Source organism: Pongo abelii, chromosome 21 (assembly GCF_028885655.2).
Source record: "Pongo abelii isolate AG06213 chromosome 21, NHGRI_mPonAbe1-v2.0_pri, whole genome shotgun sequence".
NCBI classification, from domain to species: Eukaryota; Metazoa; Chordata; class Mammalia; order Primates; family Hominidae; genus Pongo; species Pongo abelii.
In genome coordinates, this window is record NC_072006.2 from 43,995,863 (window position 1) to 44,021,219 (window position 25,357).

The 25,357-nt window shown below is 39.1% G+C and overlaps 1 long non-coding RNA gene across 1 annotated transcript in view; it reads right to left on the reverse strand.

Annotated features, from left to right (window-relative positions):
* LOC134760758 (uncharacterized) overlaps positions 1–25,357 on the reverse strand; it is a 76,848-nt gene that overhangs the window by 15,574 nt on the left and 35,917 nt on the right. Inside the window, exons 2-5 of the long non-coding RNA XR_010138705.1 lie at positions 4,689–4,725; positions 3,886–3,957; positions 2,972–3,083; positions 1,429–1,551 (exon numbers count right to left, since the gene is read on the reverse strand). This is a non-coding gene — a long non-coding RNA (uncharacterized LOC134760758). The remainder of the gene's footprint in view (positions 1–1,428; positions 1,552–2,971; positions 3,084–3,885; positions 3,958–4,688; positions 4,726–25,357) is intronic.

A 25,357-nucleotide genomic window follows, 5' to 3' on the forward strand; every position in this document is an offset into this window, starting at 1 on the left:
AGTGTAATCACAAGGGTTCCTATAAGAGGGATGCAGTAGGGATCGTGTGAGAGTAGGAGATGAGGCAGTGGAAACAGGTTGGAGAGATGCCCCTGCTGGAAGAAACCTTGAGCCAAGGAACCCAGGCTTTCTCTAGAAGCTGAAAAGAATAGGAACAGATTCTCTGTACCCCCTCTGTACCAGCACTGATTTTAGCCCTGGAAGACCCACTTCATACTTCTCCACAAACTGTAGGATATACATTTGTGTTGTTTTAAGCCACTAAGCTTGTGGTAATTCGTTACAAGAGAAAAAGAAAATGAATACAGTGAGATTGCCATGTTTCTTTGAATTTTCAGTTTCCAGAAGAGTTGCCTTTTGCTACACCTGGTTTCTTTTTTAGTCTGGTCCTCTGATATTTTAAAAACTGGTTTCATCAATCCAGTTTGTAAAAAAATGGGATTTCTAGAACTTTGTTTTTATTCTAATTGTGACTTAAGAAAGGAAATTGTAGCAAAATTAGCACTGCCTAGAACAGTCACCAAAGCAATACAGACTCTCTAAGCAGTTGATTGAACTTGGTACCTACCCAGACTCTAAATAAATATTTTTCATAGTTGATATTGCTGCCATTTAGACAGATCTCCCCAATTCCATAGTCCACAGTTGTTCAGTTATTTAGGGGGAATTAAGTGTGGATTTTATTGATTCCTTCAGATTACCAAGTAAGAGTTAGTTAATTCATGAGTCATGTATTTGGTCAAAACTAACAGCATTAATAGTCTGTATTGGAGCTATTAATGAGAATTCAAGAGTTCGACAAAACTTTGTCAGATTTGAGAAACAGAAGAACCTGCCTTTTTAGGGCAAAACCATATTAATAGCATTTTTAAAATAGATTTGTATGTTCCAGGGTCCTTATCGAATAAAGCACCTATTGCCTTATCCAAATCTCAAAACAGTCATATGAAGAAGGGAGTATTATTATTGCCATTTTTAAAACTACAAAATGTTTTTAAGGGTTGCTTAAGCAATTCACCCAGTTTTCACAGCTAGCAAATGAGGGAGCTGGGCTGAAACCAGGCAGTCTGACTGTGCAGCTGGTGCCTTAAAACCATGCTACAGAATCACTCATAACGTTATATCTGTATGGTCCTTACTGGCCTGTGGCTTGGATGTATCTTATTCCAGGTCCAGAGGTTGCCTGGAGTATGTGGACACTGTCCTTGGAAATGAAATGACTTGTCAGCTCATTTTTGATGGATCACATTTCTTAGAATAAGCACAAAATATTTTCCATTTGCTAAGTGATTTTATCATGCCTCTCTGGGCTGGACTTTGGAGGGGAGAGAGGAAACAGGTTTCATGGTTAAAGCCTGAGACATACCTCTCAGGCAGTCATGGGTGAGGGGTTAGTAATGGGTGACTTTGGCCCCTCTTCATGCTCACCTGGCACAGGAAGCTCTGGGTGGTTTGGCTCCAGCTCTTGAAAACAAGCTCCTTGTTTGCCCTCCTGAGTTGATGGTCTGGTGGAGAATTTGTCCGAAGGAATTTGTTCCAGGAAAGGTCCAGCTGCATTTGACAGGAAAGGGAGAAAAGAGAGAATGAGGCATAAATCTCTGGCCTTCTGCCTCTTGCTTGGGAATCTGTCCTTTCCAGCCTGTAAGTGTGGAAATGAGTAACTGGTGAGTCTCAAAGCTTTGAATGAACGTCATACCCCTGGGCAGACAGGTGGGCCCCCTGAGGAAAGAAATGTCCCTTTTCATAGAAAACATCTATATCCAATATTAAAAAGCTTACATTAGCCATTGGCACATGAAAAAAACATTCAGCATCGCTAGTCACTAAGGCAATGCAAATCAAAACCACAGTGAGATACCCCTTCACACCCACAAGGATGGCTATAATAAAAAAGACAGACAAACAAGTGCTGCTGAGAATGTAGAGAAACTGGAACCTTCATACATGGCTGATGGGAATATAAAATGGTGCAGCTATTTTGGAAAAGAGTCTGGCAGTTCCATAAAATGTTAAACATGGGTTAACCACATAACTCAGCAATTTCACTCTTAGGCGGCGTATACCCAAGAGAAGTCAAAGGTCGAGTGTAGCCTCTTGGGATATCTCAGCCATCTTGATAATCAGTGTCCCCAATTTTCTCTCCCCCTCATTTATTTAATGTTGTATGATTCCATTTTTAAGCTGCTGATAAAGGCATACCCAAGTCTGGGTAATTTATAAAGAAAAAGAGGTTTAATGGACTCACAGTTCCATGTGGCTGTGGAGGCCTCACAATCATGGAAGAAGGCAAAAGGCATGTCTTACATGGCGGGAGACAAGAGAGAAAATGAGGGCTAAGCCAAAGGGGATATCCCTTATAAAACCATCATATCTCATGAGACTTACTCACTACCAAGAGAACAGTGTGGGGGACAAAGCCCCCATGATTCAGTTATCTCTCACTGGGTCCCTCCTACCACATGTGGGAATTATGGAAGCTACAATTCAAGATGAGATTTGGGTGGGGACACAGCCAAACCATATCACATGCCCTATTCACTAACGATAAAAGTCTGTCCAAGATGAACTACCAGCTGCCCACCTCTCAACCCCTTCCACTCAGCCTGCTTCACCCAGTTATTCTGTCTGCCTGGCCCTGGAACACTTTTGGGTTTGAGATGGACTCAAATTAGGGAGAAGCATTTTGTGGGACATCACAAAGGGAAAATGGGACACTAACTAAAGCCAATACCCCTGTCATTGGCAGCTATCAGAAATGAGGTGTGGGCCTCAAGGCAGAGTCAAAGTCATGGAATTAGAATAGTGGATGAGAGGTTGGGACCTAGATTTCAGCAAACAATAATGAAGGGCAAAAGGAAAACAAACTTCTCCAACATAAAAGAGAGGAGTCAAGCCCTGTGGGCCTGATCAACAGCTGGTCCTTGGTGAAAAAAGACATGAGTTTTAAAAACAGCAGAATATGAAGCTTCACCTTAGATCCTGGGACTTGATCCTTGGAACTTCCGAAGGTTTTTGGATCCTTGGAAACCCTTAGGAAAAGCAGCAACTCTCTTTGAAGGGTTTTCTCTGTTGGCAATTATTACCTTAAAGTAGAATGTTTACAGTCAGCCAGAAGCCAGTTCCAAGCAATCCATCAGACATGTCTACATGGGTCTGAACTTTACTCATAAGCAAGGCTAAAATTCTGTCCTATGGGACTGTTGGGTCCCATGTTCACCAACTTGAAAGTATCAGCGAAGGGATGACAGGTGTCATGTAATTCTGCATCCTGATGTTTCCGGCTGATAGAATAATTTCTAGTTTCATTTCTTCAAGCTTTTTTTTTTTTCAATCTCTTCTCAAATCCAAAGGTAACTTGTATTCTACAATTCTTATTTCTCTTTCCTGACTGCATAAATGTATTTCTAAGATTTACCACACACATTACTTACTTATGTGTAATAGGTAAATGTTTTAAATGTATTTGTCTGACAGATTTGAACATGCCGCCTCTGTGTTTTCTATTTACAATGTATTTTCTTTGTTCACTCCATACCCCATCCTATTTCTTGTTTTCTCTTCAGATGATCCAGCTTATTTTATGTTTTCATTTTTGCTTTTCTTTGTTGGGAAGTTATATATTGCCTACTATTTTAGTAGTTATCATTAAAGTTTTTTTATGTGCATAATCATCTCAACAAAGTCTTAAATTAAGCAACCTGTCTCTTTCTTAGCTTCCAAAAAACCTTAAAATTCTTTAACTTGGTTTTACTCACTTTCCATTTTCATGCTACAGCTTCTAGTATCTTATTTACCCTATGATCTGCTGTCCACTAAATAAGGCATTGTTATTATTACAATTATTACATTTTAAAGCAATTTTAAAAGATTTGCCATTGCGTTTACCAATTTCTTTTTAACATTGTTTCATAATACTTCTTCCTTGTTAGATCAATTTCCATTTTTCTGAAGCCTGTTCTGGTGAAAGAAAGAAACCATTAGTGATTTGTGCTAAACATACCCATCGTCTTCCATAATTGCCTCAGCAATTCTGCAGAATATGAATTATTATCCCCATTTTACAAATTAGAAAAGAAAGGCACAGAGACGAAAATGACATGCTCAAACAAATCACAATACTGATGTATTTCAGATGCAGCCAGATATTTTGATAAAATACATCTTCGAGTGGCGAAAGAAGCAACTTGCTTAGAGTTAAATAGAAATATAATGGGTTCATCAAGAAACAATTGGGAGATTGCAGAGTACTTGTAGACAGGCCAAAGTGCTTAAGCTCAAGTGATTTGTGCAAAAGAAAAATCCATTATTCTGAAAAAATTGCTTTAACAGAGAATTTTCAAAGCGTAAGAGTTGTTAGATTCAGTTCTTAATTTGGAGCAAGAAAACGGGAAGGAATGGTGAAGGAAGGTAACGTTATCACAATGACTAACTTGACTTTATTTTCCCAAAATATCTAAATCTTACAGTTTAAGAGGAAATGCTTTGGGGAGAGATAATCTTTAAAATTTGTTCACTGCATTGGTTTTTAAATTTTCAAAAACATATCTGAATTAAAGGATGGATAAGACACATTACATCAAAATTCACTCAGGGCTGATATATGATGACTGGTGATGTTTCTAAGGATAACATTATGAAATTAGTTAAGAACAGGAAAGAGACTTTAATAATTCATTATCGGTCATTACCTTTGGTAGTGTTTGTTATTGTTTGTAACTTGAAGACCTATAGGAATAATAATAATAATAGTAATGATAATTAAATTTTTTAAAAATAATTCAATTCTAAGCAGATCACAGACAAGCAACACTATTAGACAGGCAGCACTCAAGATAATTCACTCAGTCTGTTGATGGATTCCATACTTCTCATAAGCGTAAGATTCATTTTCACAATTAAAGCTAGATCATTAAAATTGCAGCCTGTTGGCAGTAACACTTTTTGCAACTCAAATTCTCTTTAGAACAAAACTTGTAGTCATTAGAATGGTGACAATGTGCTGAAAACACCCACTTTGGCCTTCCCTGGGCATTCTGTTCTTCCTGGCTTGCACTTCAACAAGTTGACAGCCTTATTTTGTAGGCAACTTTAGTAGATTGTCAACTCTGGCTACCACCTATCCTCAGGTGGGATGGAGCAGAAATTTTATTCCCTTTAAAAAACCATATCTTGCCTAATTCAAGGGACTGTTGTGTTGAGGATTCAGGGTGCAGGCACCTGCTGCCCACAGGCCTTTGGGTGGTGTGAGAACACCAGAATCAGGTTACCATCACTGAGTTGCCAAACCACATTCTGATTCTAATGCTGGCCAGCTATGTGCCCTTGGGTCTATGACTCAATATTTCTATGTCTTGGTTTCCTCATCTCTAAAATGAAACTGCGATACCCAAGCCCTAGGACTGTTAAGAAGGTTCATTGAATACAAGTGAAGCTCTTCCTGATGATATCTCAAGCACCTTACCCTATTAGTACACATGAATCTTCCTCATTATTGGAAATGATTGAAGACCAGTTTTATCTTAGAAGGCTGAGTTTTCATATGAAGACTTTTTTATTTTCTGTGGTTTAGTTACCTCTATACAGTGGTCAACAAGAAAGTTGCAAATGGAATCAAGTTCACAAAAATACATTTCATGAATTAAATATTTTCATGAGCTTTGCCAAGGGCAGACAATTAAGCTTTGTGTTGCTCAACTTCTTGGTGCTCATGCATCTGCTCCTTCAAAACAGGTTAGTGCTTTGATCTGATGGGCCAGTGTGGACAACGATGCTGGGCTTGTGCGTGGCCTCTGTACACAGAGCCCCTGAAATGCAAGCCCATGTAGGCCAAAATTTCAGGCTGTACATGTTCAAAGTTTTGCTAAAACTCAGTGTGGCAGACCTTCAGCTTCTACTCTGTAAACCCTAAAGGCCATATAGCAGTTAACTGAATGTTCCAGAATTTCCATGATGTGTTTATGTTCAAAAATTCAGTCTTAAAATTTCTTTTTCACTTGAACTTGACAGCCCCGACCTTGTATTTTGGAGTTGAAAAATGTGAACCAATACACATAATAGCTAATTCCCAGTGGGGATTCTAGACAAAGAAGATAATGTACTAGAGTGAATATTTGTTATCTTTGTAAATATTATCTTTGTAAATAAACAATAGCAACACAAAGATCTATGATGCTGATGACTTCATGAACAGGAAGAACAGAGGAAGAAGGGAAAAGGGATGAAGTCTTCTAGCATTGGACCATCCAGTATTGTAGTCACTAGTCATATGTGGCTGGCAAGCACTTGAAATGTCTCTAGTCTGAACTGAAATCTGCTGTAAGTGTAAAACGCACACCAGATTTCAAAGAAGGAGTTTGAGAAAAATAACAGAAAATGTGTCATTGATAATTTTTGTGGTTTCTTGTTGACATAATATTTTGCCTATATTGGGTTAAATAAATGATGCTACTATAATTGTTGTTCACTTTTCACTTTTTAAATATGGCCACTATAACATTTAAAATTACATATTTGGCCAGGTGTGGTGGTTCACGCCTGTAATCCCAGCACTGTGAGGGCAAGGCGGGAGGATCACTTGAGTTCAGGAGTTCGAGACCAGCCTGGCCAACATGGGGAAACCCCGTCTCTACTAAAAATGCAAACATTAACAGGATGTGCTCACTTGTTCCTGGGAGGCGGAGGTTGCAGTGAGCCAAGATCATGCCACTGCACTATAGCTTAGGGAACTGAGCAAGACTCTGTTTCAAAAATAAATAAATGAATAAATATAAATAAATAAAAGTACATATGTGACATTCATTATATTTCTATTGGACAGCTTCCTTTAATACACAAAGATAATTTCCTATTTATTGTATGTAAATAGTGTCTTCAGCAGAATGGAAGCAATTTATACTTATTTATTTACATATGCTTGCTAAAATATCAATTTTCCAAAAAGTGTTTCTCACGTAGACCTGAGGTCAACCTAAACCCTGTTTCTGTTCCACACTCACAAATTATGAATTAGTGAATTCTAAATGAAAGCAGGCCCACCACATTTAGCACATGAGATAAAGAGGAAATAATGTGACTCATCTGTAAGCTTAAGTCTGGTTTAGAAAAGCAATGAGAAATGTGACAGTCCCACTGTTTAAATAGACAAAATGAAAAATCATAAGCAAAACAACCTATGTGATTGTATGTTCTCACTCACATGTGGGAGCTAAGCTATGAAAATGCAAAGGTATAAGAATGATACATTGGTGTTTGAGGACCCGTGGGGGAAAGGGCAGGGGGTGGTGATAAAAGACTACACATTGGGTACAGTGTACACTGCTCAGGTGATGAGTGCACCAACATCTAATAAATCACCACTAAAGAACTCAGTAACCAAATGCCACCTGTTTCCCAAAAACCTATTGAAATAAAAAAATCAAAATAAAAAAAAAAGCCTATGTGGATTTAATGTATCATTCAAAGATGCTTCAGATTTTGATAGAGGGATGTGGCAGCTATTTACCATTCTGGTACCTATAAGTACATACAGGTTTTAGGTTTTTTATCCCAAGATGCTTCCTTCATCCCCATGAGATGTTTCACTAGAGAGGAGCCAGTGCAGCTTCCAGTCAGAGCTGGAGAAGCACAGAGACTGTACAGACAGCAGGATACCTTGGATCAGGCCGGATTAAGTTGCCTGCCTCTGTTCTCTGCATCTCCAATCCATTGAGAAACTTCACTGAAGGAAACTCCCTTCCCCTAGTCTGTGACATTCTGAGCGTATTCTGTGAATTTTCTTCATGCCTACACTTCTGTGCAAATGACAGTAACCAAGCAACCTGGATGTACAGTGTTTGGGGAGAAAAGCACTTGGCTCAATGATGTCTGCAGCCTGCTGCCGATACTGAATTGCTGTGTCCTGAGCCAAGGCTGAGGATGCCTATTACAATAAGGCCTCTTAGCAAGAGACAGCACACTGAAGACACAGCTCTTTGTCAGAAGCAATGACCAGAGGTAAGACAACAATGTTCCAGGGCACCAAAGCTGGCATATTATTGTACAGCCTTATTATTAAATGCTCAGGAAAGTAATGTAAAATGTTCCAGAAAGCATATATATGATGGCTCTAGGAGTCAGAGGAAGAGATTGGGAAAGGGTGGAGCACAACAGCTTTCAAGCAAAGAAGGCAGGGTGGAGGTAGCTGGCAGTAATATCAGCAATAACACTGACAGTAACCACTGGCCTATTGAGTACTTACTTTGCATCAGATCCTGTAATTGCTTCATGTGTATTGGCTCATGTACTTTTTATAACCATCCTACTGTTCTCTCTATTTTATAGACAGAGAGCTTTGGATGGTTGAGTAAGTTGCCTAGTATCACATAGCCAGGACATAGGTAGGCAGATCTAGGATACAAACGGGAGTCTTTCTGACACCAAAGTCTCTGAAATTTCCACTGTGCCAAGAGGACAGGTCATGAATATATTCTATCCTCTTATTCTTCACCACTTTGAGAAATTTGTGAGCATTGCCCATGTAATTACTATTCATCTACGACTCTAGATAAGTGGTCTCAAATGAGCCCCAGAGAACATTTGGCAATGCCTGGAGACATGTTTTGCCACCACTGGGGTGGCGGGTGCTACTAGCATCAAGTGAGTGGAGGCTAGGGGAGCTGCTATACATTCTATAACACAGAGGTCAGCCCCTCACACAGAAAAGTCTTAGCCAGCGCCAAATGTCAATAGTGCCACATTGAGAAACTGCACCAGAGGAAGGCATGGATATCAATGCAGAACCCTATCTCATCCTGCCCCATCTAGGTCACTCCATAGCTTGGTTGATCATTCATTCATTCAGTGCATATTTATTAAGCACCAACCAAGTGGCCAATGCCATGTTAGGCTCTGTGGACATACATTATTAAAACATCAAATGAAGTGATTCAATATTTGTCAAAAGTATAGTTAAAACCCATATGCCACAGGTCTAAGTAGTGTAGAAAGGAGGACATTTCAGGGAAGTAGTTGATACAAAAATGTTTTGAGAATCCAACATGCTGCTTTACATGTTTTAAGAAAGATAAGAAAGAAGATTAAAGAATGTTTACATATCAGTTAGCGCATCTTTATTTGAAGTTAAATCTATACTTAGTCTGTATCCTGTCAATGCTATGTTTTTGTCTAAGTGAGTTTACTAAAATGTACAAAGAACTTCACTATAACGTTTAGGAATTTGTTTTAATGTATCTACAAAGAATATTGACTTGTAGCCTTCAGACTTAAGTGTCAGTCGTTGAAAATTATATTTGCTTGAGTGTTTGTTGTAGAAAATTACATTTATTCACTTACAATTTAAACAATGGTTGTCATAAGAGGTGAAGTGTGTTCATCTATCTTGTATTAATTAGCCCATTGACTAAGGCTTCCCTAAGCTTGTAATTAACCAAGCCTGTCTGTGAGAACAGTGGTATTAAGCTAGCAACACTTTTGAGAGTCTTCTTTGCATTGATTTATGCAAACAAACATTTAAAAGTAACTTGAAGAGATTAATTTTGTAAGACATCTCACAATCTTCCACAGCACAAGGAATTCAATAGTTAGAAAAAAAAGTGTTTCTAAACTCAAAAGTTAACTGCTTGGCAAAGGAAACAAAAAAATCAAAGAAATAATCACAATAAGAATTAAAACTACAACTGTCATGGCTATAAAGAAAGAGAGACTCAGAATATAAGGAGTAAACAGAATGGGGAACATGACATGGCCAGTGGTGTGGAGTTGGGGGAGGCTTCTCTGAGGAAGTGGTGTTTGAGCTGAGAACTCACCAAAGTGCAGAAGTTATTCCAGGCAGAGGGAAGAGTATATGCAAAGGCTTGGGGTCAGAGACAGCTTTGTGGATGGTGTGCCCAGTTCTAAGGGAGTGTGGACAAGTGCAGTGTCTGATAGTCAGAAGGGTAGGCAGGGCTTGTACATTGTGGGTCCAGGCAGGCCACATTACTGGGTTTACTTCTTTTTTATATTGACATCAATGTGGAATAACCAAAATGCCAAAATCAAGAGGGCAAAATGAGAATGTTCATTTTGAGAAGCTCACTGGGCAATGAATGGATCATTGCAGGAGCTGAGTAAAGGCAAAAAGACCAACTAGCAGATAATTGTGTCAACCAGTATATAGATAATGATGGTTGGAAATAGGTCAATGACAATGAAAATGGGGAAGAGTAGGTGGATTCAAGAGAAATTTGGGAGGTAAAATCCACAGGGTTTTATATACAATGAATTGGCTATGATGGCACAGGCGAGGGAGATGGAGGTATTAAATACTTTTTATTGGGCTTAAGGGTTTATATCTCATATACTGGGGACAGCAAAAACATGGCTGATGATGTGGCAGAAGTTTCATGAGCACCTGCACTGTCTCCTATGAACAGGAAAAAGGGAAATATCGTTCTATTCCCCTATGGTGGTGTACAGTATTACCAGCTGCCTAATATGGCCTTTAATATAGAGGAAAAGGACCATCAGCTCTGCAACAGGAGGGGAATTCTGGGGCATCTGAATATTTAACTCAAGGAATTCAAGCCCTGCCAAATCTCAATCACAATGCAAACCTTTATACCCCATTTCCTTCTGTGCCAATAATGACATTTGAAACAGGATGGAGAAGTCTACTGAAAAGCAAGATCCCCCTCAGTGAGCACATTGGTCAATCCCTGCTGGGCTGTCTGTTTCAGCTATTAATTTGCATGGGCTGCTTCTGGACTGATTCTGTGATGGATCTGTTGCCAAGATCAGCCACTAAAAGCTTACTTGCATTTCTGCTTTCTGGACATGACATATCATGAGGCCAAGAAAGAGTGGACAGGTACATAAGCTATAGCCTGAAATGGAAGGAGATGAGTCTGTTGCCAACAGCCGAGGAGAGTAGTAGGGGTGACTAGAGGGGAGGGGAGGAGTGGAAATCAGGTTTGAAAGAGACAAGGTCTCAACCTGAGCCCAGGCAAAGGACAGCCATTCTCTAAAGTGTGGCACCATGGGTTTCTAGAAGAACTTTGGAGTTTGACCTCGGCTCATATCCCAGCTCTGCAAGAAGTGAGCTTAAGGCAAGTCATTTCACCTCTCTGAACCTTGGTTTCTTTTGGGGGAAAAAAAAAATGGAAACCATCATGTCTACTTTGGATGGTGGTGAGAATGAAGTGATGTTGCCACAAGCATTGGGAAGCCTTTGGCTTGGCTCCAGGTCTGTCTGGCAAACACTTGGTTTTAAGGAAGTAAAGGCCACAGACGTAAGCCTACCACCATGCTTTTGCTCACTGCCTTCCTCCCACTATCCCGGACCAAAACCATATGGACCCCTAAATACTCACAGTCTTGAGTTCAATGCATTATCTGAATCAGTCAGTTTCTCCATTGACTGAAGGCAAAATGGCTGAGATAGACATTTGGATGGACCTTCCTGTATAATGTAAACCTATCTCTCTGAATCAGCTGGTGAGGTAATGGGGTGTTAGTCACATGCACACTGAGTTGTTAGGGAATATTAAATGACATCACTCCACTTGTTATTATTTCATCTGTTAAAATTAGGTTTTTGCCTGAAATTGCTTAGTGACAATACTCCTGGACTTTCTTCAAAAGCTGTAAAGATGGCCTCTCGAATTTAGAAAATGCTGAAATTGTTGGAAAGTTTTACTAAGCTGTTTAGAATTTAAAACAGCAGCTTCCAGCAAAGCAGTTAAAAAATAAACAGCATCTCAGGGTGTTTTCCAGTTTCTTCTTGAAGCAATAACTCAAAATCTTGTCACATTTGGAAAAGGAGACAGATCAGGTGTCTAAACATTCTAAGTGTCTTCAAAGAAAATACTTGTCCCTCTGGAACAGTGAGTCTGGTATTAAACAACATGATTGCTTGATGAGTTTTATCATGGCGTCTTAGACCTGGGAAATAGCTTACAAGTCATCTCTCAGTCTTTTTCCCAAGTCAATGAAAATGTCATTTGCTTTATAAAGAATGGATATTTCACAAGTTTCCCTTGTAAATTTTTTAAAGGCTAAATTCATCCATTGCAAGGAAACTGTGGTAGATGTTTCATTCCCATTTTTCACTTTCGTCTGCACCTGTCCTGTCCAGGTATTAGAAGAGAATCACTTTCTCATCTGAGAAGATCCTCCCTTCTTTCTGACATGGTCAGGTTCTATCTTATCTCAAAGCTTATCTTCTTTATAACCTCCTTTGCGAGACTCTTTCCCTACCTTTGGGGAAATCACATTCCTACTTGTACTAAGTAATCTTGCAACAGTGTCTATCCCCTCTCATCATTAGTATGTGTGTCCTTGAATGAGTTTTTCAGTGTAAAGTCATAATCCTTTGAGGTTTCAGGTGGACAATTAGTACCGGCTATTGACACTACAATGCTGGAAGGTACTAAGGAGATTGTTAAAGCATTTTCACTTTACTGCTGAGATAACCAAAGGCCAGAGAGGAGAAGCAATTTATCTATACATACATAGTGACATAACTGGAGCACAAACTAGAACTTCTGACTTTCAGTTCAGCTTTTTTTCAGCTATGATGACATGTCAATAGGTTCGCAATTTGCCCCTGGTTCTTAAGAGACATTCAGTCAATTCTTATTGAGTGAATAGATACTGAATGAGTAAAGAGGAACATTTTCTTAGGAATTTAGTTTTAAGTACAACATGGATGCCATGACAGATGAAAGCACTCACAACTTGGTCATAGATAAATGTTTATGGAAGGCCCCAGTGATGGGATTGAAGGGTCTCATCCTGGAACTGACTGGAGATCGGTCAGGAAGAATCAGGAAGAATCTGATTCTATTTGGATTCCAACTCTTGTTTGCCAGGTCATGTATGTTGTGAATTCGGAAGTCAATTAATTTACTAATTCGGTCAAAGCCAATGATTCTGAAAGAGGTGAAATAGCATTATTGGAGTTGAGGATAAGAAGATATTTTGAATTCTCAGCAGCTCAAACTTGCCAGGGGCTTCCTATTCTGGCCCAGGTACCATCACCTTGGGAAGACTTCCTTGTCAGCTGCCAAAATCTCTCTCCTTCATTGGCCCCTGAGAATCCATCCCTTGCTCCAATAGCCAGAGCTACTAATATCCCCTTACCTCAGTGCACTCAATGGAAGTGATTGGAGACTCTTTCCTCCACTTACATAAACACCTGCTTCAATACCTAGCAGGTATCTACTTCTGCCTACCTAGAGAGAAGTGGATACATTTCTGGATTTGTCAGAATAAATTTAAATGAGGCTGAAGATCCATTCATGGAATCTTGTCCCTCTGGTGATCCTCAAAGCAATTAACAGGGGGGTATAAACAGTACTTGGATCTTTGTGAGCAAAGAGAGATGCTTAGTGTAACTGTAGCTTGAGTACAAATAGTAAAACTGTTTAATTTGTGCTGACACTCTAGAGAAGTCAAGGGTAGAGAGATGACCATTGTGTGAGATAGGAAAAAACAAATCATGTTTCTTACTCTCATACTCAACACACTATACAGAACACTTCTAACATCAAACATGTAAATTTTTACCGACACATTAATTCTCTGGCAGAACACCCACTGGGTGTCCCGAAATTTAATTAAACTCTGACACTATCTACATTGAGTTAGACTCAGATCCCATAGGTTAAGGGATCAGTCCCACAGGACTGCTCCAACCCCGCCACCAACTTCAGATGCCAGTAACAAACTCAGGCCTCAGGAACATCAGGCTGACTAGCTATACAGGAGAGATTTCCACAACTCTCTCCTTGGCTTCCATCATTTGCTAGAGTGGCTCACAGAACTCACGAAAGTGCTTTATTTGCACTCATTGATTTCTTAGAAAAGGTATTACAAAGGATGCAAATAAACACCCAGATGAAGAAAGAATAGGCACTGAACTTCCTCCAGGATATCTCTGTGTTTTCAGCCATACAGAAGCTCTCCTATAGCTTGGGGATTTTTATGTAGGCTTCATCATGTTAGGCATAGTATATTATTAACTAAATATGCAGCTCCACTCCCTTTCTCAGAGGAAGGGAGTGGGGCTGAAAGTTCCAAGCTCATAACGATGGCTTGGTCTTCCTGGTACCCAGTCACTATCCAAGAGCACACCAAGAGATGCCTCAGAACAGAAAAGACTCTTATTACTCAGGAAATGACAAGAGTTTTAGGAGTTCCGTGCTACGAACTGGAGGCAGAGACCAAATATATATTTCTCATTATATTACAATATTACAGACATGTTAATGGATGGATGAATGTGTGGATGGTTTAGACAAATTGTTCTATGAACTAAAGCCTTTCTTGTATCAACACAGAACAACTGACTTGACTTTTCAGTATTATGAGCCTAAACATTTTATTAAGGGCTAGGAAGACAATGAATTTGCTTAACTCAAACTTACTGTCTTTCCTAGACAATTTTTATTCTCTTTTACTTCTAGAAATTATATCCTATCCTCCATGCCCTTATAACACTCTGTAGTTTGCTCAGCTACATTTATCTCTTTATGGTGACTTGCCCATCTGTTTTCATGGGGCTGTGAGCTCCTTGATGGAAGAGACTGTCTTTTTTTTTTTAACTATGTGTTATTATCTTTCACTTTTTATTTTAAAATAATTTCAGACTTATAGAAAAAATTTAAAAGAGTATATGACCTTCACTTAGATTGTCTGCAAATTTTAAAAATGTACTACATTTGTTTACCATTGTATCTTTCTATCTACCTATCACCTATCTACACACACACACACACACAGACACACATACACACTTTATTATGAAATGTTTAAATGAAGGTTGCACACGATACTCCTTTACCTCTAGATGTTTCAGTATGAATTTCCTAAAATCAAGGGCATCTTCTTATGTAATCACAGTTAAATGATCAAAATCAGGAAATTAACATTGATTCAGTACTATTAACTAGTCAATAGAGGCCTTATTCAAAGTTTACTAGTTGTCCCACTAAATCCAAGATTCCAAGTCCAGGATCTTATCCGCACTCACAGGTTGTATTTAGTTGCCATGTCTCTCTAATCCATCATGTCCTTTTGTTACCCTTGAATCTGGAACAGTTCCTCAGCCTTTCTTTGTCTTTTATAAACTTGGCACATTTGAAAAGGAGAGACCGGGTATTTAGTAGAATGTCTCTTAATTTGGATTTGTCTGAGGTTTCCTCATAATTATATTCAGACCATGCAACCTTGGCAGAAAAACCACAGAAGTCATGCTGTATCCTTCTCGGTGCATCATATCATAAGGCACATGATGTTGATTTGTCCTATTTTTTTGTGATGTTAACTATAATTGCTTCATTAAAAGAGTGTCTGCCAGGCTTCTCCACTGTGAAGTTACTATTTTTCTCTTTGTAATTAATTAGTATCTTGTGGGGAAATACTTTGAGACTATCAAATATCTTGTTTCTCATAGTACTTTCACCTACTAATTTTAGCATCCATTGATGATCCTTGCCTGAAACAATTATTCCTCTTGTGGTTGCCAAGGGGTGATTTTCTAATTTCATCTTTCATTCTATATTTATTAGTTGGAATTCTGACATGTCTTTTCCATCTGTGTCCTCATTGCTTAGGTCAGTCTGGTCCAAAGAAGGTATTATTTTGTGTGAGTTGTTCTAGTTAGTTGCTTAGTGTTATTATAAAAATATTACAAGCAAGGTCATTGTTTTAAAGAAGAAAGTATGCAAACATGGTAAATTGTGCTATTCAATAAACTTTATATGAATTGTAATTTAAATAGGTCTTTTAAAAATTAGCATAGACAAAGGCACTTTGTAAAAATCATCAGAATACATAAACTGTGGTCCAAAACCCCTTACATAAATGAGACAAATCTCCAGGATAAAGCCTTCCATCCTCTCTCAAGTGAGTGGGTCTCAGCTGTCTCAGACATAGAGGACTGAGTCATACCTGAGACTATCCTTTGCTTCTGGGTCAGCAAGTTACCCAGAAGAAACTTAACATTGTGATGACACACTTGAGAAAGATTGGACAATTTTCATAGACAGCTTCTTCTTACTCTCTCTGTTCTTCAAATTTTAGTTTTTGTTTCTCCATAACCCAAAAACAATGGGGCAAACTTATTTGCTACTCCTAGTATTCTTTGAATTTCAGGATATGGATATATTGTTACATTTCTATATACATGGTAGGACCACAAAAAGGGTTAAATAAAAGCATTACATAGATACTACTTACTCCTCAGGGTCCTACAGACATCTTCTCCCCTATCCTGTTTCTTCTTTCTCAGACTCCTTGTGCAGCGTTTCTTTGTCCTAAACTTGACCTTAGCTGCTGACCAGTTTCTCCTATGACTCAGCCAAAATACTGCCCAAGCCTTTACCTTCAGTCCTCTGGGGTTTTGCATCTGGGCAAGTGGCTCTCTTTTCTGGGCAAGCTCTGATCTTTCTTCCTGGAACCCTCCACTGCCACATCTGTCAGTTTGAGGTCTCTGACCCCATCTGGCTTTCTTCCTGGGCCACTGGCCCTCTCCCAAGGACAGCCAGAACTCCCAAGTTAATTATCTAGAGTCATATTGCTTCCCTGTCTATCCTGACTTAAAAGGGGGAAAAAATCCTTCTTCCTTTTGGTTCTCCAGAATAATTTAGAACTTTTCAAAAAGAATTACAACTATAAACAAGGATAAAACAGAGACAAAAAGGTTAAATAGGTAAATAGTTTTTAAAGACCCCAAAGTTCATATCAAATTTAGTTTTAAATACAGATTATATTAAGTGGCCTAAGTTAGACTACTAGGACCCACAGTACTGATCACTACACCATCCATTAATTTTATCTTTTAGGGAAAGCCCTTGGTGAGGTGACATCTGTTTTTAGTTTTAACTATTTCTTGGTCCCAGCTTATGGAAAAGGAACCAAGGTATAGTTCCACAATCTCATGAAACTCCCAACTCAATGAGGATCAAGTCTATGGCTGTGGTATTCACACACAAATCTTCCGAGGCTCATATAAAGTCTGGAGTAGAGTAGGTAATCCAATGATCATGCACTTAAATTTTCTCAAAACAGTCTCCCACAAAACTTTAGCAAATTCCTGAATTTCCAGTATTTAGGCACCAGAACTATATCTTCCAAACTGCAGAATTAGAAAACAAAGTCATGTGCAAAGGAACAACTCTCAATTGGAATTAAAAACATAATTGTTACGGCAACATTGGTCCACATTAGCTAGGGTAAAAAGCCTGGTATCTAACCAGTATGTTCCTTGCTACATTTAGGAAGGACACAGGGAAGGTTATAGCTTATTGTGCATAAAATCTGCAGACCCAAGATCACCAAGAATTGAGTGAAGACAAGTGGAAATATGGAAGCAGGGGTAATATGGTGAATAGTTGTCTTGGGTAAGCTTGTCAATGATCACATCATTTTCCCTAAAAGAAATCAAGCCTTTAATTACTTTCTAATTTTCATATAAAATTTGTTTTTCTCTTATTTTCACATACAAATGTGGAGTCTTGGATTAGACTTACTAACACTGAGACTTCAGGAGAGAGGTTCAGTAGCTGAAGTTTCCTTATCTATAAAATGGGCACATTTCTTATCGTGTAATGCTGTTATGAAGATTAAGTGAAAGAGAAAATATCTTGCATGAAACCAGCCTAACCCTTTGAAGAACATGTTACTATTTTACTATTTCTTAACTTTGTCCTTCTGTCTGGTGGTAGGCATAATTTTAATAATAGCCACCAAGTTTCCATAAACTAATATCCAGAATCTATGAACTATCACCTCCATGATTATCTTACATTTTAATGCACAGTTAACTTTAACATAGAAAGATTATCTGCCTAATCTAGTTTCACGAGCCCCTTTCAAAACAGGATTTTCTCCACCTGGTAACAGAAGAGGATTGCAGAGGGTGTCAGAGAGACTTTCATCATAAGAATTTGATGGTAGCTTTGAAGATGGAGGGGCATGATGAGACATGAGAAGCTGAGTGGTCCCCATCTGACAGCCAGTGAGGAAACAGGAACCTCAGTCCTATAGCAATGAAGAAATGGATTCTTTCAACAGTCTGAATGAGCTTGGATGTAGGTTTTTTCCCCAGTTTCTCCAGATAAGAGCCCAGCCCAGCTGACACTATAACTGGAGCTTTGAAAAATACTCAGCAGAGAAACCTGTTGAGCCCACCTGGACTTCCAAACTTACAGAACTGTGAGATAAAAATGGTGTTATTTTAAGCCATTAAAGCTTATGGTAATTTATTATGCAGTAATAAGAAATAGATAAACATCCTTTCCTTCCTTCTTTTTCCATTAATAAACATTTATTTCTGTAATAGCATGTGCAGGGTACTGCTTCAGACACTATAAAACTCAGGGCATATAATTCTCCAAACATCTCTAAGAAGTAAGTTTTAATATCCCCATTTTCATGTAAGGGTGAAAATAGGGGTATAAATTTTGGACACTGTCTGGACTTTAACCCAAATCCTACTGCAACATTTTGTTATTTCCATTTCCCCATCTTTCCTACAGGATTCAAATTTTCCTCTGCCCAAGTGGTCAAGGGGGGCAGAAGGCCCTAGGAAAAGGGGGCCAGTGAGGCACGCATTACTCCTGAGGTTGTTATGGAGATAGTGCAAATTGGATGCCAGCACCATGGGTCACAGTGGCACTTGGAGACTTTAAGAAGTCATTATTATTGTCAAGCTTGCTCCCTGCATCTTCCCCTCAAATTCTCAGAATTGAATTTGGCACAGTTAGCCAGAAGGCCTGGCTCTGCTTTGGAGTGCATGAAAAGGGATTACGATAACAATGATAACAATTAATATTTAATAACTATTTATTCTGTTCCAGGCACTAATTAATCTCCAAATCTACCCTCTGCCTTGGCCAGGGTGCTGCTGTGCCAAGCCTTATTGGTGCCTGAGGCAGAAGGAAAAATGTATACTCTGGCTATAATGGAAGTAAACACATCAACAATATTTTCAAAATCTACTTCATTGCTTATTTCATTTTCAAAGAAGAGAATTGTCATACTGACAATTTCTCTTCACCCAGTGACAAATTTGAATACATTTTCATTAACTGAAGCTGAATTAAAATGATCATAAATATATTTGGGTATATATACTATAATTAAGCTGAGGATAATGTTTATTTTAATACTTACATTTCATTTTTCAATATTTTTTCAACTATTTTAATATTCTGCAAAAAAATTAACCACTAGAAAAATACATAAAAATATGTATAGAAACGTGTGCATGTACACACACACACATGTTTTGCCTCAGGCTCAATATGGCTAAATAGATCAATAGTCTTTATTGAAAATTTTGATTATTTTCATCATGGATTTTTTTGCATAAATTTTAATGTATAAAAATATATTTATTAAATTATCATTTACCATGATTACTGAGTTTCTTGACACCTCCTTTAATTTTTTGACTGAATGACTTACTTATCCTAGTCTTGGCCCTTGTTCAGAGCAAACACCTAGCTTCTCCCAAGAGGCTTAGCCTCTCTAGACTTTTGTATACATTGAAGAAGATCCTAATATTGACTGCCTTATTTTCCAGGCATGTATTGGTGAGTTTAGACATTTCAAAGTCTCAAAGTGTGTCATTTTCTTGACAACTTTAGCCTGTCCTAGGTTACATTACATAAACATAAGGGCTTTGCAAAGCTTTCGTTTGAAAAAAAAAAAAAAAAACTTACAAAAACTGTAGTTGCACAAATGTAGCAAGAATTATAATGCTAATCTGAGATGTATTTACCCTAATATTGAGAGGCATCTGGAATACTGCTGGGGGCCAATGTATATGCAGAGTAAAGGAATCTTCTGGGAGAGAGAGAAGGGAGGTGTGCAATTTTCTACAATGAGTAAATGTTAATTGTTTGGCCAACAGTGTCTTTATTGCTCTGGTAATAATAGAAAAAAGCAGTAATACAAATATATTCTGGGTCATAAAGATCACTACTCTTAGTTTTACTTTGATTTCACTATACTTGCATTTGTGTTTTAATGCAAGACGTCCAGCACCCTGCTCCACCAAAAGAATTTTAAAAAAAGATGAGAGATCTTACTGAATAAATGAGGTGTTCATTCTAAGTGAAGGTCAGTGGATATCTTCAATTCATTTGTATGAATAAAGCTTTCATAGCAGTTCAAACAGGCAAACAGCGTGAGGGGGTGGGGACAGGAATTGAATCATGGCACAGTGCACTAAGTATGGGCTTGTCAGGTGGCAAAGATACTGTAAAAATATAGCTATCAGTATCATCTTCAGATTTCAAATGGCAATTTAATTTCAGGAACACAATACAAGATGCCACATTGAATTGATATTGTTAGTTCAAATGGAATGGCTATTATTGTTTTGTTACTATTGAAGTTGTAAATGTGTTTTTTGCTATAGTCATACATGAACCATGAAGATAAACAGTTAATATAGAGCTTTATTTTATATACTTTGAAGTTATATTATGACAGAAATAATTTATATCAACACTGGACATACAGGTAATTTTTTTTTCCCTTCACAAAGGCCATTATGCCACCCAACTTTAAAAGCCTGGAACTCTAAGAAGTGTCCCAGTTATTTAGAGAATATGTCAGATGCAGAGAGAAGGTGGTGCTTAATCCTGAGGGGCTAATAGCTTGTCATAGTGTCTCTTAACTATGATGGAGGAGATATTTGAGAGCCTTAAGACTTCTTTACACTTTTTACTCATAACTGTAGTCTTTGCTTCATGATGAAGCTAATCTGAGCAACCCTATAGTGTGTTCACAAAGTGTTAGAGCAAAGTTAGAACCACTCTTGCTTCCTCCTCACATCAAACAGCCTAATGAGATTGTTAGCAACATTGTGAGAACCTGTTATCTTTACATCTCAGCAAGAAGGTGTGTATGTGCGGGTGGGCATGCCCACGTATGGATGAGGTGTGGAATTGTCACTGCTGTTGCACTTCCAAATTCTGGGAACTGTGAATTTGGCTGGGCAGGGTCTGGGCTTCCAGCCAGCTGCTAAGCTGTCCAGGTAGATGACACACTAATTAGGGGAACTGCAAACCAATTAGCACTTTGGCTGGATTGGCTGATGTGTCTTAGCAACTTCTTCACTGAGTGTTTTGTGATAAGAACCAGTCCAATGTGCCTCCCTAAACCCCTCACCATCTAGATGGGTTATCCAGTCTGTCCTGGAAAAAGGAATGCTTTAGCCCTAGGGACATTATTAATGTTTCAATCCTAAACTGCCAACCTTTCTTTAGAAGGTAGCAATTCTCCCCTGAGAGATGACTATCATGCTTTGGGGCTGGTGGGCTAGGCCAGACCTGCACTGTGAAGAGGAGAGGCAAAAAAAGAAAAAAAAAAAAAGAAAAGAAAAAAGAAAGCTTGCCTAGAGGGTTGGAAGGTCAGTAGCTCCCTATTGAACACATTAATCTGTATGGTCATTGTCAGCTTGGATACAGATTCCAGAATTGGTTTTATTTTTCTTTCTTCGAAAGCATCCTTGCTCTTAGCCTTCTGCAGACCGCAGGCACCTAGCCTACCTGTCCTTTTCCCTGATAGCTCTGCCTCTTACCTTCACTGGTGTTGGTTCCCTACACCAACCCTGCCCTGTTGACCTCTGCTGGCCTCGTAGCAGAGAAGGAGAGGGAAGGCTGGGGACCAAAGAGGAGGGGAGGCACTTCTACAGGAGTATGTTCTGATTAATTAATTTTTTATTTTATATTCTAAGATGCTATTAATGCACCCAAAGGAAATTGTTTGCTTCTAAATGGTTACAACACATAGAAAAGTGTTTCTCATTTTTTTATAATATAATAACAACTATATTAATTTCTTAGTATATGACACCTTCTGAGTGCCAATAACAATTTTTTAAAAAGGAACAAGGGATTATGTTCTAGTGTCCTCATCACTATCTTCCTTTATAGGAAAATGTGACTCTTATAGCAGTAATCATCTCTGGGTGCCTGATTCGAGATATTTCCCAGTGTGTATATGATGTGTATGTATAAGTGTACATGTGACACAGGACTTCAGTCTATCCTCTAGCATGTGAGGGGTTTCATCCTCTCCCCATACATAAAGAAAGGTGATTTTAAAAGACCTTTTTGAAAATAGACTAATCATAGAGTTCAGAACAATATTTTCTTAGTTCACGGTTTGTGTGTATGATTATACCAATTTGGTCTCCCTTATTCAAGAAGGAACAGGTAAGCAAAAATGATGTGTATAATTCAAAAGACCATTCTCAACACACTTTCTATTGGCAGCCTCAGTTGTTCACACCTTAGCATCTCTACATGTCTAGGCAAGCCCGGAGAGCTTAGCATGGTTGGGATTGGGACTTTGAATTGGGAACACAGGAGCCTCCTGGGATGGAATTTTCTCTAAACGTGGTTTATTTCATTTACCAGATCTTATCAATTACCAGTGAATCTACATATTACCATACTGAGAAACGTTCTGAGGAGTGTTGCAAATCATCTATAAGGAATGCAGGATTCTTTCACCAAAATTGTCATAGAGGCAGGAGTCAGGGGTGGTGATGTTTGCAATCTCTGCCTTAAGGACCAGAGAAAGTCAACATACACAAAATTGATTAATGGGTGAGACAGCATGATTGGCTTTTATCCTGCACCCTTTCCTGTCTCCACACACATACCCTGGCCTCATGGATGCAGTACATTTTCCTGACCCTTGACTTTGGAGTAGTCACGTGAATCTGTTTTAGCCAATGGCATATGGGTAGGAGTCATAGTGGGCTGATTCAGAGACTAGGGCAAGAGGCCTCTTCTGCTTCCACTTGCTCTATGTTTCTACTATCATTGTGAGCTAAACATGCCCTGGCTAGCCCCATGGTTACAGGAGGTTGAAAGACAGAGCAGAGATCAACTGAACTAGCCATTCTACAGAATTGGGAGACTTTGGAGATGGTTTGTTACACAACAGTGGTTAACAATACAGTCCACAAATGAAACCTTGGTTACTAAATAAATGTATAATTGTGAATACAGAAGAGTGTCATTTTCGCAATGGAGCACGAAGAAATTTACATCTGAATCCCAGGGCAAGTGGACTGCAAGCAAACGCTGCCAATAAAATGGCAAGAAGTATTTCATTAATAAATTATAATAGAGACTCAAAACCTGCTACTGCCAGGCAAAGCAGGTTTTTAGCCCATGTTGTGTAATGTCATACTTGTAGAGGTAGGTATAAGGATGCATTGGTTTTGGAATATGTCTATAAATTTTTGACACTCCTACCACCAAGAGGTGGATTTTAATTTCCTTCCTCTTGATTATGTTCCAGCCTTAGAAGTTAGAAATTACTTGCATCTAACAAATATTATACAGAGCAATGGTATTGTATGGTTTCTGAGGCTAGGTTACAAGAGATAATACAGCCTTTTCTCTCTCTTGTAGGCACCCACACCCTTGGAGCCCAAAACCATGCCATGCACATGTAACCAATCAGCTACATGTGAAGGTCACATAAAGGTGTTCTTGTCCTGGCTCCAGCTAAGGTTCCAGCTCTCAGTCAGCATCAATTGTGGAAGTGGGAGTACATGAGCTTTTAGATGATGTCAGTCCCCTGCCTTTGACACCAAGTGGAACTGAGATGCTCTTTCCACTGAGCCCTGGTCAAACTGCAGATTCATGAGCAAAATAAACACCATCATCACTGAAGCAACATTGCATGTGGGGTGATATGTTGAGGAAGCCATAGATAATCAGAGAAAGCTCCTTTTCTTTTTGAGCAATACCATTTGCATAGGAGAGAGACAAAGCTGCATGGACTGGCAACTTCCATGACCAAAAAAGATGTCATTTTCTAAGGGTTTGAGTGGGAGGTGGCCCTGACAGCATCTGCATGAGCCAGAGATGCACTCACACTTTCATTATTGCTTGAGGGTGCCAAGAACTGTAGCAGTAAAAGCAGAAGCAGAAATGAAGTACACGAAGGATGCTATGGAGTGAGAGAAAAGTCCATGCTTGTGAGAATCAAAAGACACCCTGTGGGGACGCCCCAAAATACTTGAGGAAGTGTGTAAGTAGAGCTGGACCTTTCATTCTCCCAGCTGGGGTAGAACTGGAGCCGCGTATGCAGGGCCTGCTTCGTCTTCAAGGCTGCCGTGTCCTGGAAAGCCAAGCTTGCACATTGGTTATAGCACTCCACTTTCCCAAAGCCCTCATATACATCATCTGTTTCGGTGCTCGCATTAACACCTGTGAAGTAGATATTATTCCCAGGTCTCACAGCCCATAAATGGCAACTCTGCCAGGAAATCAAGTCCTGCTTTTCTCCCTGTACCAGAGCTGCCCCAGCAAATTAAAGCTTATTCTAAATGTAGGTACCTAGAGCGTTTCTTAAATTAAACCCAGAGTGAATTCTGAACCTCAGTCTAAGCCTCTGCTGATTTGTCTATTCTGTGAGTTCAGAGTTCTGCATAGTAAAATCTCATTAATTCAATCTCCATGAATGTAGAATTTGGGGTAGGCATCAGAAAGCAGTCTCTCCTTAGTCACTTAGCCACACTTAGTTTGGCCCATTGACCCAAAAATTTCTTGTTAAGGCCTTTCTTTAAAATGATCTCTAAGGCAGGCACTTTATAAATGAAAATCATGCCCACCTAAGTCTAGGCTTGCAGGTTTGTCTGCCTCGGGCTTTCAGGTATGTCTGGTTTTCTTACCCCATCCAAGGGACAGGCTGCTCACAGGTGCTTAAGATCATCCTGGCATGGACCCTGGTTTGTGCAGTGTGTGCCAGTGCTGGATGTGAAAACACCAGTCAAGTCCCATTCGCTGGTCTTAGCCAGTCAGAACCTTGCTTCTGAGGCAGGGTGATACTGTGGTTACTTCTCTCAGATTTCCCTCTAATGTTTGGAAGTTCCTATACACCATACTGTTTTGGCATTAGCCACAGATGTAGGCCACAAATATCTACTAGGCAGCATGGGCTAACCAAAATAAGGACACAATTGACCCAAGTTCAACCTTGTCATTCTTAGAGACACTGGAAATCTCCTCAAGTTGGTAATAAGTAGAATTTTTTATCAAATAATCACTGTTTTACAGATAAAGATGGTGCCTCCACATAAACTGAACATATGGCCAGCAAAGAGCACCCCTATTCCATCATCCAAGTTCTTCCTTAGCCGAAGTGAAAACATTTGAAATTGATGATACAAAGTGCTGGGGAGGGTGGAGAGAAATGGCCCCTGTCTAAGCTATATGGTGAGTGAATAGCAAGGCAGTTTGCCAATATCTATCACTTGTTAAATCCACATACACTTTGCTCCAGGAATTAGAATTTCAGGAATTTATCTTAAAACTGTTGTAACAACACATATATGAAGAGG